Here is a 17050-nt window from a genome sequence, read left to right as displayed (position 1 = left end):
CCTAAGAAACCATGAATCTTGATATTTTATAAAAGAAGTGAGTATGTTTCCTGTTACTCATTCGAAAAGCTGAGATAGATCTACATGTTAGGGACTCTGGAAAGGTGGATAGATTTTTTTTGCTTGTCTTTAATAAATAATGACTAATGCCAGGTAAGTAAGAAGAAAAATGACTTAATTAATATTATCAGCAACATTTCTCCACTGAGAAACAGTAAATTAGGAAACAGACCCCAAATCCAAGTTTTAGTATTTGGGATTTTAAGAATAATTAAGAGAACTCAATTGTATGTTTATGCTTGAGACTTATGATCTATTCTAAAGTCATGTGAGATGCTGTTCTAGGTGCCAGGGACTCGATGGCAAACACATTGGATAAAGCATCTGTTTTCTTAGAGTTGGCTTCCTAGACCTTGTTTCTTTTGGGAGATAGGGACTTGGTATGTAGCTATGGCTGATCTTGTTCCAACTATGTAGAGAAGACTATTCTCAAACTTGCAGTCCTCCTTCCTCTGCCTACAGTGCATAGGGTTACAGGTATAAGCCACCATAACAGATTAATCTTCTTTTTGTTGCAAAATAAGAAACAAGGAAACACATATAGACATATTTTCAGGTTAGGACAAGTGATGTGAAGGTCAGAATAAAGAAGAATAAAGAAAAAAGGTGTTGGGGAGGAATGTGCTGTTTTGGGGAAGATTGTCAAGAAATGCCTTTTATAACCAGTTGACTATGTACTCTGTACAATTATATGAAGTATGTAGATCTATATAAGCTTTAATCTATAGGAATATTTGGGAGGCAGAAAGAATACACACATCAAACACTAAGCTGAGCATTTTCTTGTCTTGAGGTAGATGGTCTACTTTATTCCTTTTACAGGCCAGTGCTCTGAAGAGTTGCTTAAATTTTTATCCATGTTGGAAGCATATGGCTAAGAGCAGGAAGTAAGGCAAGAGTTTAGTACTGAAACCAGCAAGGTCACCGTACCACTCTTATGAGCCTGATGGAGTGTGAATCTACTGGTTAGACAGCCTCAAAGCTAAAGAGATGTCAATTCAGACCAATAGGGAAAAGGACAAAGATGAAGGTAGGACCATCCCTGAGGCAAGGTCGGCACCCATGATTGTAGTTTCTAAGGATTGGATGCTTGCTTCACATGTGTGTCAGGTGCATGGAAAGGTCGGAAGTGAAGATACTGGTGTCAGGCAGCATGAAATAAAACAACTTGCAAAATCCCATAGTTCCAACTTGGCTCATGGTTATAGTGGCATGGCTTCTGTATTGTCAAGGGTAAGGAACAAAGCTAACTACCAGATTGGAAATGGATACCTTACTGCTTGAAGCTCAGTACACAGATGGGTTAATTGTTTAATAAAATTTAGCAGGAGATAAGATTGTTTTGGCAAAATACTTTATTTTCTTGATTTTGCTCAGGTTATAGGGGCATTTTCAAATATTGTAAACATTGCCTACCCTATACAAACATACACATACATATACACATATATGAACACACACAGGGGGTAGGGGGGAAGAGAGAAAGAGAACAAATGAGAACCCAGGCCTTGAATGTCACAGCTGTTTTTACATTCAATTATTTATTCACCTATTCACTTGGCAAACTTATGGAAGTTTTGAAGATATGTAGATAAATCATTAATTCTTGGTTTTAAGAAACTCCAGTCTTCTAGGTTTAGGCTGAGGTACTTTTCTAATGTCTCCATTTCATTACTCAAAGGAAAGGTTATTTTTGTCTGGGCTCCATACTGTTCCTTGGTCTCTGAATCCACACAGTTGCTCTCGCCATGTTCTTACTGTTATTTTCATAATGTCTTTGCCATCTCCTTGGACTTTGTACCTTTTCTCTTTGTGTTCTTTAAATCAGGCTCTTGGGCCATATTTGAATTCCACTGTGTAGATCCTTCAGTACTATCCTTCCTCATTAAGCAGTGTAGTATTATATACAATACATGCTAACCACTATAGCCAGTACAGACTTTCAAAACACTAGAAATAGAATCACTGCATCATCTATCAATTCATCCGATGGCGATACACATAGAGAAATTATAGTCAGTGTGTTGAAAGAACATGTGCACTCCCATATTTATTGGAGGCCACTTTTCAACAGCCAATATGTGGAGTCAACCTGGGTGCAATGGACAGACAACTGGAGAAAAAAATGTGTAAAAACCATATGATCATCTCATTAGATGCAGAAAAAGCATTTGACAAAATCCAGCATCCTTTCATGCTGAAAGTATTGGAAAGAACAGGAAATCAAGGCCCATACCTAAACATCGTTAAAGCAATATACAGCAAACTGGTAGCCAACATCAAACTAAATGGAGAGAAACTTGAAGCAATCCCACTAAAATCAGGGACTAGACAAGGCTGTCCTCTCTCTCCATATCTTTTCAATATAGTACTTGAAGTTCTAGCTAGAGCAATTAGACAACATAAGGAGGTCAAGGGGATACAAATTGGAAAGGAAGAAGTCAAATTATCACTATTTGCAGATGAAATGATAGTCTACTTAAGTGACCCGAAAACCTCCACCAGAGAACTCCTACAGCTGATAAACAACTTCAGTAAAGTGGATGGTTATAAAATCAACTCAAGCAAATCAGTTGCCTTCCTATACTCAAAGGATAAGCAGGCTGAGAATGAAGTTAGGGAAATGACACCCTTCAAAATAGCCACAAGCAATATAAAGTATCTTGGTGTGACTCTAACCAAACAAGTGAAAGATCTATATGACAAGAACTTCAGGTCTCTGAAGAAGGAAATCAAAGAAGACCTCAGAAAATGGAAAAATCTGCCATGCTCGTGGATCGGCAGGATTAATATAGTTAAAATGGCCATCTTGCCAAAAGTGATCTACAGATTCAATGCAGTCCCCATCAAAATCCCAACTCAGTTCTTCACAGAGTTAGAAAAAGCAATTCTCAAATTCATCTGGAATAACAAAAAACCCAGGATAGCTAAAACTATTCTCAACAACAAAAGAAATTCTGGGGGAATCAGTATCCCTGACTTCAAGCAATACTACAGAGCAATAGTGTTAAAAACTGCATGGTATTGGCACAGTGACAGACAAGTGGACCAATGGAACAGAATTGAAGATCCAGAAATGAATCCACACACCTATAGTCACTTGATCTTCGACAAAGGAGCCAAAAACATCCAGTGGAAGAAAGATAGCCTTTTCAACAAATGGTGCTGGATCAATTGGAGGTCAGCATGCAGAAGAATTCAAATTGATCCATTCTTATCTCCATGTACTAAACTTCACTCCAAGTGGATCAAGGACCTCTATGTAAAACCAGACACACTGAAACTAATAGAAAAGAAACTGTGGAAGACCCTTGAGGACATGGGCACAGGAGAAAAGTTCCTGAACAGATCACCAATAGCTTATGCTCTAAGATCAAGAATTGACAAATGGGACCTCATAAAATTACAAAGTTTCTGTAAGGCAAAGGACACTGTTAAAAGGACAAAATGGCAACCATCAAATTGGAAAAGGATATTCACCACCCCCACATCTGATAGAGGGCTAATATCCAATATATACAAAGAACTCAAGAAGTTAGACCCCAGGGAACCAAATAACCCTATTAAAAAATGGGGTACAGGTCTAAACAAAGAATTTTCACCTGAAGAAATTCGGATGGCCGAGAGGCACCTTAAGAAGTGCTCAACATCATTAGTCATTAGGGAAATGCAGATCAAAACAACCCTGAGATTTCACCTTACACCAGTCAGAATGGCTAAGGTCAAAAACTCAGGAGACAGCAGGTGTTGGCGAGGATGTGGAGAAAGAGGAACACTCCTCCATTGCTGGTGGGGCTGTAAGATAGTACAACCACTTTGGAAATCAGTCTGGAGGTTCCTCAGAAAACTGGACATGAGACTTCCAGAGGACCCTGCTATACCACTCCTGGGCATATACCCAAAGGATTCCCTGGCATGCAATAAAGACACATGCTCAATTATGTTCATAGCAGCCTTATTTATAATAGCCAGAAGCTGGAAAGAACCTAGATGCCCCTCAAAGGAGGAATGGCTACAGAAAATGTGGTATATTTACACAATGGAATACTACTCAGCAATTAGAAACAATGAATTCACAAAATTTTTAGGCAAATCGTTTGATCTGGAAAATATCATCCTAAGTGAGGTAACCCAATCACAAAAGAATACACATGGAATGCAATCTCTGATAAGTGGATATTAATTAGCCCAGAAGCCCTGAATACCCAAGGCACAAATTGCATAACAAATGACTCCCATGTAGAAGTATGGAGAGGGTCCTGATCCTGGAAAGGATTGATCTAGCATGGGAAGGGAATATAAGGACAGAGAAAAAGGAGGGAGGTGATTGGAGAAGAAATAGTTATATAGAAAATAAAAATATTTAAAAAAGGAAAAGTGTGTGTATATCCAACTATATAATTGAGCCAGAAAAACAATGCATTTCTGACATTTGAAGCAACATGGATGGTCATCACTCTAAGTGAAAGAAGTCACATGGAAAATCAAATAGCTGCACTCATATATGGAAGCTGAAAGCTTGATCTTAAAGAGGTTGAGATTCAAATGGTGATTACCAGAGTCTGGGAAGGGTGTGAAGAACAATTAAGTCAGTGTGAACAGTAAGTATGGGGTAGCAGCAGTTGGATATGGGGAATAACCTCCAATGATCTATAGCACAGTAGATTAGCTGTATTTATAGTCAGAATTGAACTATAAAATGGCTCAGAAAAAGGACTTTGACCTTTCACAAATACTAAGTAGCTAGGTGGTACTCATTGGTGATTACCCTGGTGTGTTCACTCCATGCTGCACACACTTATAGAGATGCCACATTGCACTCCATGAATATCCAACAATTGTCAGTTAAATATGAACATGTATTTTAGGAAGAAAAAATGTTACTTAGATATTTCCCCTAACACATGGGCCTTCTCATCAGTCTCTACTACCTCCTTAGTTATCAATCATAATTTATCTCTGAGGCATTGGGAGAGACTAGAAGTATCCATTAAACACCACTTCTGATCACCAGTGGGCAGGCCACGACCATGCCCCTGTTATCCATGGCTGTCAACTGTGTGCACATTGTTCCTTAGAATTGTCTGAAACTTAGGTAAAGTAAAAGCATTGGCTGAATTGTAATGGACTCCCTGCCATTTAATTTCACCATTTGAACACATAAAGCTCTAAGAACTGACTGTTTGATGGTCAACTTTTCTTGGACTGATATTAGTGCTTTTAAAGACAACTTTCCAAACAGTTCACCCTTCTTGCTATTTAGAAGGCTTTGCTAGCATCTCTGAATATGAACCTCATCCAGACAGATTCACAGACCATATGAAGCTCAAGAATGAAGAAAGACCAAAGCAGGATGCATCAGTCCTGCTTAGAAGGGGGAGCAAAATAATCAAGGGAGGTAGAGTGTGGGAGGGACTTGGGAGGAAGAGCAGAGAGGAAGGATTCTGTGTGGGAGCAGACCAGGGGGATGTGCAGAGGGTCAGGAAATTGAACAGAGGTGTATGTCAATGCGGGATGGGGAACTGAGGGTAGCCACCAGAAAGCCCAAGATGCTAGGAAAGCAAGAGTATCCCATGACACAACATGGAGGACATAAGCCAAAATGCCCAACAAAGAGGAGACAGGACCTATAGAGACCACATCCAGTGGACAGCCGTGGCCCCCAGTTGAGGCATGGGGCCACCCACTCACCTCAAAAATATTAGTCCAGAATTGCTCCTGTCAACAGGAAATGCAGGGACAAAGAGTGGAACAGAGAATGGAAAGGCCATCCAGAAACTGCCTCACCTGGGGATCCATCCCATATGCAGCCACCAAACCCAGACACTATAGCTGATGCCAAGAAGTGTTTGCTGACAGGAGTTTAATATAGCTGTCACTTGAGAGACTCTGCCAGAGCCTGACTAATACAGATGCGGATGCTTGTAGCAAACCATCGTATTGAGCACAGGGACCCCAATGGAGGAGTTAGGGGAAGGACTGGAGGAGCTGAAGGGGCTTGCAACCACATAGAAAGAATAACAATATTAACCAACCAGAGCCCCCTTCCCCCTTCCAGAGCTCCCAGGGACTAAACTACCAACCAAAGAATACACATGGAGGGACCCATGGCTCCAGCTGCATATGTAGCAGAAGATGGTCTCAATGATTTGGCATCAATGGGAGGGTAGGCCCTTGGTCCTGAGAAGGCTCAATGCTCCAGTGTAAGGGATTGCTAGGGCAGTGAGGTAGGAGTGGGTGGGTGGGAGAGCACCCTCATAGAGGGAGGGATGAAGGGGCACGGGATAGGAGGTTTGTGGAGGGAAAACTGGGAGGGGGATAGCATTTGAACTGTAAACAAATAAAATAACCAATAAAAGTTAAGAAAAGGAAAAGACAACTAAACAGTGACTTCAAGTTCTTAGAGAAAAGAGATAAAACTGATGTTATATTCTGCATGTAGCTAATCATCAATAAAGTACAATAATAATAACTTTACAAAAACAAAAGCAGAAGTGGGATTGGCTTTCTGAATAGCAATGTAAAATTAAATCAATAGCCACTTTATCATAAAACACCTCTGCACTGCCTGTTTCTTAAAATGAATCAAGGGATCAGCTGAACAAAAGATTAGAGAATTAATGGGAGATTCAAGGGTTAATGTCCATTTCAGGAAGATGACTTGACACAGTGCCCTAATAATGTACAGTGACCAAAGCACTTTAGAAATTAATGGGAAAAATTAATGGAATATCTGCTATTGATCATTTTGGATTTCTGTGGCCAAAGAACTACATTTTTGTAACTCGATTGCTCAATTGCAAAGCAACATTAGGTTTCAGACTCCAGAAAGAGGAATTAGAGGAAATGAGCAATGACCTTTGTACTAATGGAAACAGAACCAGCAGCTCTGGGCACGTCTTGTTTCACATTGTTCTTAATTGGGTGATATCACAGAGGCGATGAGAAATAGTATTTGATACTGATGGAAATTGCTCTCACAGAAGGGAGAATTTTGACACCATTATTCCAAAGTTTTCTAATTTGAAAATGTCTGGACTGTATCTTCTTTTACTAAAGCATATTTTATGTACTAATATTCAGAGGTGACCAATCCAACAAATGTCTAAAGCTGATCTATAAAATTTCACTGTTCTGGGGACTTGGTGACATGAAAATTCAGGTCATCTAGCTATGCACATGAAAAAGATAATTGTTTGGGGTCCTAGAGCCTCAGTCACAAATGTCAGACAAATTTGAGAGCTGTCAGAATCATTCAGAAGATACAAATAGGGTTGTCAAAGGCCCTTCAAAAATTACCCTGTATCTACCAACTACTCTTGAGTTTCAGGGAACAGAAAGCCCTGGAAAAAAAACATCCTAGAAGGGTTACACAATAACTCCAACTTAGCAGCATTGGGATGAGGATGAACAGAAGGATTGTAAAGATGTGACCAAACAGAAGCCGGACCAGATGCTGCAAAAAAACTATCCAAGAACAGATGCTCTGTATCCAATGCATTGTGGAAGGCCCATCCTGTGTGCCAAGGCTCCTGCTTTGCAGCTTTATTTCTTATGTCATGCAGAGAAAGGAGGAAGGATACAGAGAAATAGACTTCTATGTTAAATTTGCTATTATAGTTTTCAGGTTATTATTTTCTTGTTTTTATTTATTGTATTTTAACTGCTATACTGTTACAAGATTATGTCCCAAATGAGGTAGTTTTGGCCATGGAGTAAGATTTAGGGTATGTCTGTTAGGCTCTATATGTGTGTGTGTGTGTGTATATGTGTGTGTGTGTGTGTGTGTGTTTGTGTGTATGTATGTATGTGTATGTATATGATGTATGTTCATATATGTACAGGTATATGGTATATGTGCATGTGAGCATATGTATATATGTATAAATATATATGATGTTTGATGCATGTATGTATATATAAATACACACTGTGCAGGCATGTATGTGAGAGAATGAAAGTTATTAGAAATGGTTAAAAATACCGAGAACTAATTAAAAAGAAACATTAAAATTTTCATTTGATTTGTCTATGTGTTATAAAACTGTTCAGTCATTTTTGTGAGCTGACAAGCTTTTGAGACTAATTTGTTTGCAGTATAATAAAAATTATGCACTGCATTAAAATATTCACCTGATTAACTCTGTTACAGGCTTTGTTTGATTACAACAATAACCTCTATACCTGTATATTCAATCTTTGTAATTTGTTTCTCCTGAAGTAATTTACAATAATCTGTAGGAACATTTCTGTTAAAGGGTCAAATTAGAGAATGTGCAGATAGGTGAAGGTATAGAGCAGAGAGTAGCCAAGTAAAATGGGGATTATTCTCACTCTGGCCAACACAACACAACCATTTAAAAAATTAATTAATTTTCTTTAGTTTTTGAGAGTATAATATAGTTTTATCATTTTGCTCTTTCCTTTTCTCCCATCCAACCTCCCCAAATACCCCTCCTCACTTCTTTTCAAATTCATGGCCTCTTTTTCTTCATTAATTGTTTTTACATGCATATGTATATGTATATGTATATGTATATAATAAATATTCCTAAATATAAACTGCTCGGTTTGTGTAATGTTACTTGTATGTATGTCCTTGGGTGCCTGTGGTTCTTTGGGTAGGACTGAGGCCTTGTGGGCATTTCTACATCCATTTGACATCTCTATTGGTGTCCTTGTCAAGCTTATGGTTAGGTAGTCATGATGATCAGACGTCATAGGTCTAGCTAGCTTCCAGCATTCCTTGGAGACACAATCTCACAGCAAACTCGCTGATCCTCTGCCTCTTAAAATCTTTCTGCCTCCTCTTCCTGGGCCTCGGGTGCAGAAATTGTTTTACAGACTAGTCTCTAAAACTGTATTTTTATTGGTTGTGACTTTCTAGAATGGCCTTTGTTGCAAAGAACTTACTGAGACTTGAGGCCTACATTTATCTGTGACTCTAAGGGCAAATAGGTTTAGTAAAGGGTATAGGTATCTTCCAAGATCAATGAGTTCATCAGTCTGGGGTTACATTCCTTGGGTTGAGTGGATCTTAAGTCCAGTCATTTGTTGGTTACTTTCAGGGTATGAGTACCACTACTGTCCTCTTAGGATTAAGGTGCCATGTTGATTGTTGTGTTTCGTAGGTGTCATAGCTGGGTAAGACTGTTGGTTTCTACTTTTGTTTTGAAAGTTCCCGTGATGCTTTCTGGGACCCTTGGGAAGGGGGCTTTCAGGTCTCTTTTTACTTACAAAATGCTTGTCTTGCTTGCTGTGTATTTTATTCTCTTCTATTTTTTTATGTTAAATTGACTTCATCATAGGAATTTTTCTACTTTCTTTAGAATATTTGGAAACCTTCCCAGTCACACACCAAAGATTCTTAAGGAGTAAGAAAAAAAAGATGACCCATTAGAACAACAGGTCTTGTCTAGAAAAGAAGAGGAAGAGTCTTGTCTGTTTTCCTCATATTTTTTTATTGGCCACTGATTTTTATATATACTCCCTAAACCATTTATGAGTAAATAAACAAAAAGGTAAGAGAGCAGACAGAATGGAGGTGAAGAGGAGAAGCCAGTGCAACTGAGAAGGGGTCCTCAAGGCCAGTCTGTATTCACAGTTCCTCAGAGGGTCAGAAATTGGGTATACCTGTCCTATTCACATTGCTTCCTCTCTTCTAGACTTATTTTTTTTATGTGTATGAGGGTTTTTGTATGCAAACATGTATGTGTACTGCATACCTACCTGGTGCCTGTGGAGGCTAAACAAGGGTGTTGAATCCTCTGCAACTGGGGTTTCAGATAACTGTTGGCCACTGTGTGAATGGCCAAAGCTAATTACTTTGCAAGAACAGCCAGTGCCCTAGCCCCGCTCTCTGTACATTGTGGTGACCTAGCAGTGATATGCATTAAATGTCACAAGAAGTGCAAAACTAGTAAAATGATGCTAGAGAGCCAGAGGAGGAAATGGATAACCTCCTGGGATGGGTAGGAAATATGGCTGAGTAGTGGTAATTTCTGTGGTACAGAGGATAAAGAACAATGGCAATAAATGCTTGAAATAGTTGTCCAAGCTCAAAGAGGCAGACAAGAAATGTGCAGATGTTTTCAGTTTTGTTAGAGAAGCTTATGGGAAGGCCACTTTAGGAAACCAGCCTTCAAATTCTTCGTTATAGATGAGTGATAGGATAAGCGGCTGTTCTCTGAAGGTAAATCAATGTCCCACTGTAGTCAGGCACTCTTGTTAGAAAGAAAATGTTAGCTGAATCAAAACTATGTGCAATGCCATTCTTTTTCTGTTTTTTTTGTTTTTGGTTTTTTAGACAGGGTTTCTCTGTGTAGCTCTGGCTGTCCTGGAACTCACTCTGTAGACCAAGCTGGCCTTGAACTTAGAAATCTGTATACCTCTGCCTCCCAAGTGCTAGGATTAAAGGTATGTGCCACCACTGCCCAGAGTCAGTGCCATTCTTGATGCTGCCATGAGGCTCTTATCTTGTCCCAAATGGGTAACCAAGTCCCCAGACCATCTGAGTGGCTGTTGCCTTGTAAACTCATTTGTAATACTAGCTTTTCAAACTCTACCAATTCCCGAATGACTTATCCAGAGACTGTGATTCAATAAGTCTGGGGTGATGTCTAACACCACATGGTTGAGCATTTCCCCAAAGACAGTCCATAGTCAAGGTCAAGTTTGGTAGATGGAGCAGGAGATGTGAATTCCTGATGCTAACCTTTGGACAAAACACTGAGCATGAACTCTACCTGATGGATAGGATAGAAATACCTTTTGGGAGGCATCTTACTTCTTAGGTCTTTTATTAGCTACTTACAGAAAGAAATAAATCTGCACTCAGTTACTAAGAGACTGGTGACAAGCGTCAGGGAAGGAACACCTACAGACTGTTTGAAACCTTAGGCTCTAAGAAAGGTAGATTTTGCAGGAGGCTTCAAGGACACAATCCTACTCCAATGCACAGGCGAAAAGATACAAAAAAAGAACCTCTCACAGTATCCTTACTTTTGTTTTTCCTTTTATCTTCCTCCTCCACTGTAGTTTTCTAGAAAGAATGAGACTGTCACTGGATATGGAAAGATAAAAGTGAGGGTTTAGGAAGCAAGAGCTATAAATATGGAGGTAAAAGGCACACGCTGAATCTGTCATCTATTTAAAGTCCTTAAGTTCAGAGTTGTGCCTGCAAACCATGCAGTTCAGAGTTAATGAACGGGTAAGGTGGACCTCTGGCTGCTTAGGCCATTCACCACTCTCGGGCACACAAGGTCACAAAACCCTAACTATTATTTATCTTCAACCTAATAAAGATGAAATTAAAAATGTAGAAATACTTGCCATTGAGTCGTAATGGACTGTCTTGGAGTCTTAATGTTACTAGTTCCTTACATCCTATATTCCAGAAAACCTCATGATGAAAGCTAAATTGATTTCCTTTGTAGATACATCCAAGCTTTCCAAGAAGGACCATCTTATTCTTGCCCTCTGCATATTCATGGATAGACTTATTAAAAATATTTGTATAAATATTAAGATATGAAACATGACATGAAAGAAAATATGCAGGTCCTTAACTAGCCAATAACATCTAGGGCAAATTTATTTAATTTCTTAAATATTGGTTTGCCGCTGTGGTAAAGCGGTAATTATTTTTATCTCTTTAGTTCATTTAAAAGATTAAATGTGAGCTTAACAGTGTCATCCAGTAAGCAGGGTTCAGTAGGATATAATTAGAAACAATTTAATATTCTTTCAAGATTGCTTTATAAATCTGGTCAACTGAAATATCATAGGAGAAGTCCATTGCTTACATGTGTTGATTTACTTTTCTCTTGATTTAGAATATTATGGTAAAATAACCATAATACAAACTTTACCCTTTTAACCAATTTGTTTGGGGGGACCATAAAACATCTTAAAGTACATTCAAAATATTGTACAACCTTTTCCTCTGCCTGAATTCCCTAGGCCAAATTCTATATGCATTAAATACTCTTTTCTTTTACCCAAATCAGCTCTTAGCCACAGAAGTTCTGATTATTATTTTTTGAATTTGTCTGTAAACATAAATAGAGCCATTCATTATTTCATGTCTAGCCTATTTCACTTAGCACAATATACTCATTATTAATTCAAGTCACAGCAGGTTTGCCTCCTTTCAAAGGCAGAATAGAATTCCACTGTCGGTTGCTTCCATATTTTGAAAACTGTGAGCAATGTTGCTATGAATATGCTATCTAGATTGCACATGTATAATACATTCTGTTTATTCATTCAGTCACCAGTGGTCATTGGGCTGCTCTAACCTTCACTGCATCTTAAATGACAATTTAGATGAAAGCTCATGTCATAGGCATTCATTAATTTCTAGAGACATTTTGTTAATAATTTCTTTCTCTGGTCCACATCACTGTCTCTAGTCTCTGTGTGGTTGACCAACAATGAGGAAGTGGGTTTGACCAATATTTTCTGGGAAACAGTTGTCCTTGGTAATTCACTCCCTAGTCAGAAAAAAATACCCTAAACCAGATAAATTGATATTTTACTTATTTGTCTGTCAAAACTGGGTGCCTAGGTAAGGACATTGAGAACTGGGGCCTGCCAAACAGGACATGGCACAAATATCTATGCAACTTTGTTCTTGGATATGGTTGCCATGTAGTGGATAGACCCTGACTTGGCTTAGCTGCCCCTAAACCCAAGAATAGCTCCTGCTTTTCATTGTCTCATATTGCTTAAATGAGGTGTGCTTTGCCTACTTGCAGTCAAATCACATGACCTTCTCTCTGTGGTTTTGATTTTTTTTTTTAATTTTTTAGGTTTAGCCTCCTAGGCATCTATCATCTTTTTTTCAAGGCCTTAGCCTACAACCCTCAAGGCTCAAGGGACTGTGCATCCCAAGCTACACTCTGAAATTTGCCTCAATGCTGTTCTCCACATTCGCTCCGATGGGAAAACCAGGGAGTTTAAGTTTGACTTATCAATTCAGTCATTTATAGTGAAAAACAAATCTGGCGCTGAGGTGGTGCTATACAAAACCACAGAGCAAATGCCAATAGACTGGGCACGGTCAGAGTTTTTTCAGCAGAATAGAATGTGCACAGCATAATTCTCACTTTAGGGAGTGGATACATTTGCTCCTCCAAGGCGTCTAGAGAATTCATTCTGTTTGGTTGACTGACTCTCATACTTAACTGCTTCAGTATTTCAATCTCCTTCAGTTTACAGGGAACTCATCTTCCCTGTGGACCAATAGTTAAGTAGTTTATGACTTTTGTTCTTTCTTTCTCTGACTTCTTTTTGTAACACGCTGGAAGATGTGTTTAAAGATGGCTCAGCATGGGTGGTTACTGAGCTGTGCTGCTCTGCCCTCCTCTGTGAGTCAGCCATTGGACTCCACAGCTAGTTTCTGTCTTCACTAGCTGCTCTGCTCCTTTACAGTATGTAGGTCAATGCCCAGCATTGACTACCTTGTCTTTTCCGACTACTGCGCTCTTTATTGGTCTATTGTAACCATGAAAACTGGAGGCATGGAGAGCCCCTTGTCAATAATAATAATATCGGTTTCATTTACTGAGTGTCTGTTTGTTCAGGGCCTTACACAGGAAAAGTCTTAAGCTCTGTTTGCAATATGGGATTCTCTTAGCCCTGCTTATAGATGGGGAAATGAGCTCATAGAAGAGGCTTAGAGGTTTGCTTTCAAAGCCCTGAGTCCCAAAACAATGGGGTAAGCTTGCAAACTTCAGGCTTCTGAGATTTCAAAAATGTAAGTATGTCAAGTGCAATTGGTAAGAACTGGACCCTTTGAAAAATTCCATAGGATCCCAATAGTACAAAGCCCAAAGCAGGGGAGTAGTTTCTCTCCTTCAGGAGGCTGTGCTGTAGGACTCTGTAATGTGTTTTATCTTCCTCTCTGAAACCAGACTGGATGACCTCGATCTGTCTCTACAGACATTGAACGCAACAAAAATCTTCATAGCTCTGTTCTGTACAAACCACAGTGGTCAGCTGTGTCTTACTCCTTGCAGAACCCCAGTTACCCATGATGCTACTTTATAAGCTTTATTTCCATACTCTATCCAGATGGAAATTTAGACATCTCCCTGACAGAAAAGAATTGATTTCAGAAAATAATTAAAATCAGTGACTGGAGTCTCACAATAGGGGGAAAAATTCCCTTTCTGTTTGAAAACACACAGGAGTATCTGTCAAAATTAAAATGACTTACATATGCATTGTTTTGGAGTCACAAGAGCTGACTCAAGAGAAGAAAATGTGATTTGTTGCATGCCCATGTGTCATTTGCCACAAAACTGTCCATTTCCTAGTTTTTCCAGAAAGTAAGTGACAACTCCTAATCACTGCCCAGTGTTGTCGTTTCCTTGTTTGCTTCTCCTGACTTCCAGCTGATACATTCTTCATACCTTCCCACTCTGCCTTCCATTTGGACAACGAGAAAATACAGCACAAAGAGGTCTTCATGACCCCTGTTGGATTTGCCAACTAAATGATGGCCTTCTTTGAGATACTGTCTCAGAACCCCAAAGCTTCCCTGAACCCTGTTTCCTGCAGCATAGAGGATCTATTGATCCAGGAATTTGCTAAAATTCCTCATATCTGACCTTCATCAACTTTGGAATTTCTTTGTGCCCTTTCTCTTGTTATCTGTTGTTCTTGAGGTCCACCCAGTTCTACGGCTGGCTAGGTGAGCGCCAGTTGTCAGGTGTCCGCCAGTTGTCAGGTGTCTGCCTTGTTCCTTTTTCCTTGGACTTCATCCTAGAGTCCATAGCTCTATCTTCACACTATGTGACTTTGTTTAACTCCAAATCATGCTCCTCCTCCCAGCTGTCTCAGAGGATTTTTTTCTCTACTATCAAGTACCTCTATCAAATGATACCCTCATTCCATATTATAGTTCCTGCAATACCTATCATACTCCCTTTAACTTAAAAATTTGAAAGATAAGATATGATTATGAGATACACAATAATACCATGATGTAGATAGAATAGAATAACGAGTTCAAGCTAATCACTGTAGTTGCCATTTTAAATACTTATTATTTATGTTTTTGTTTACTTTAAACTTCATATAGTTTGACCAACATCTTCCTCATGCTCCTTGATTCCAAGCCTTTGGTAACCACAATGCTACTCTGTTTCTGTCAGTGCATTTGGGTTAGATTCTGCCAACTAGTGGGAGCATGTGGTTTTATTTCTGCCTAAGATACTGTTTTGCCCATAGCATGTTATCCATCAACATTCACCTTAACAAATAGTCACTAATTTGAGTTGAACTAGAATTTACTGCAACAGTATACTACTAAATAAGGGATAGAGAATATTCTAGAAAGAGAGAGGGAACTTTAAATCTACAATATCAGTATAAATATGTCACTTCAGTCAGTCACATAGCATGGGAATGACTTTGGACCTGTTTACCATTGGGGATATGAGGATTAAGAGACACAAAGTGTCACACAAGTCTCAATAAATAGTGTTAATTTCTTTTTTCATTCATAAAATTTGTCTTTAGCTAGAGCACATTATTAGCCACATAAAAGGAATCTCTCACCAACGGTGCACTTTTTCTTTTTATTTCTAGGAGTTTTCTGGATAAGGATGGAATTGACAGTTTAATACTCAACAGTGCAGCTTTTAAAACCTAGAACTAGAAAAAAATGTTTTCTTGGGCTTCCTATCATTAGCATCATTCTAAATGATGATAAAGAACAGGACACGAATGTATGCTCTGGTTTTGAACAGCCTCAGTACCTATACCTAGACGGGCAGACCATTTAGCACTTTATCAAATTGCCACTCCCTAAACAGTGGATGGAGGTGAGGACAAGCTGATTTTCTATTAATGTTCATTCCATATTGAAACCTTCACCCACTGAATCATCCCTGCTGGGAGAGTCAATACTGTGAGAACAACTGTACAAAATCACTTTGTATGTGTGTGTTCTCTTTCCCACTATCCTTTGCAATTCTCTCTGGCAAAAGTGTCTTTCTTAGAGACATATCAAAGAATTTGAAATATATAGAAAATGACATTCCCCCACTTTCAGTTTTTAACACCTCACTGTCATGCATGACGACATTTTTAAATTCTGCTGACTCTGAAGGTTGACCTCACAGAACTGTCAGAGTATTCATATCTATAGCGGCTATAAGCAACTTACAAAATAGCTTCAACAGAAACAAACAATTCCTGTAATGCTTCTTGACAACACCATCTAGATGAGTGGTAATAGAACCCATCTGCATTTCCCAGCTTATGTGGGAGGTCAAGTATGGAAGCTTTCATTAATTGGCTTCAAATATATTTTTTTACGATATGTTCAAGTCCATGGTAGGTCATCACCCTGGGGACTGCTTGGCCTGCACTCTTGAGTGTGGCTTTAACACGAAGTTTTTATCAGCACCCTCCCCTCTTATGGCTTGATATTCTGTTTTTTTCCACTTAACGCGTTCTCGTTTTCTCTCCATGACCCACAATGCCTCCCTAAACCTCTTAGATATTTTAGCAATTCTGTCATATGTTCTAAAAATAATCTCATACAGCCAACCTGTTTCGTCTTCACATCCTCACAACTTGCAAACTGTCTCCACTCCTCACAGCCACTTCTGAGGCCATGGGATCCTGTCTGTGTTGTCAGGATTAACTGACCAGGGTAAAAAAAATATATATATATAGCCACCACTGTTCTCTGGTTATAACATGGGTAATGCTATCTTCGTCAGAGCTGTTACAATCACATGAAAAAGATATTCAAGAAAATTACACAGATGACATCCCCTCACAGGAGAAGATGAGGGCTCTTTCGTCAGATTCCACCCCCAAGTACCATACTCCCAGTTGGGTATGATTCTTTCCAACTAGGCATGGAATATGTTAGAGTATATAGAGAGTAGAATGTTTTTTAAAAAAAAGGGAACTGTATCTGCACAAGTAAGGGAAGCCATCACCCATGGTAGGGTAGGATCTTTTAGTG

Source organism: Apodemus sylvaticus, chromosome 7 (genome assembly GCF_947179515.1).
Source record: "Apodemus sylvaticus chromosome 7, mApoSyl1.1, whole genome shotgun sequence".
In the NCBI taxonomy this organism is placed as follows: Eukaryota; Metazoa; Chordata; class Mammalia; order Rodentia; family Muridae; genus Apodemus; species Apodemus sylvaticus.
Note: the sequence above shows the minus strand (reverse complement) of the source record.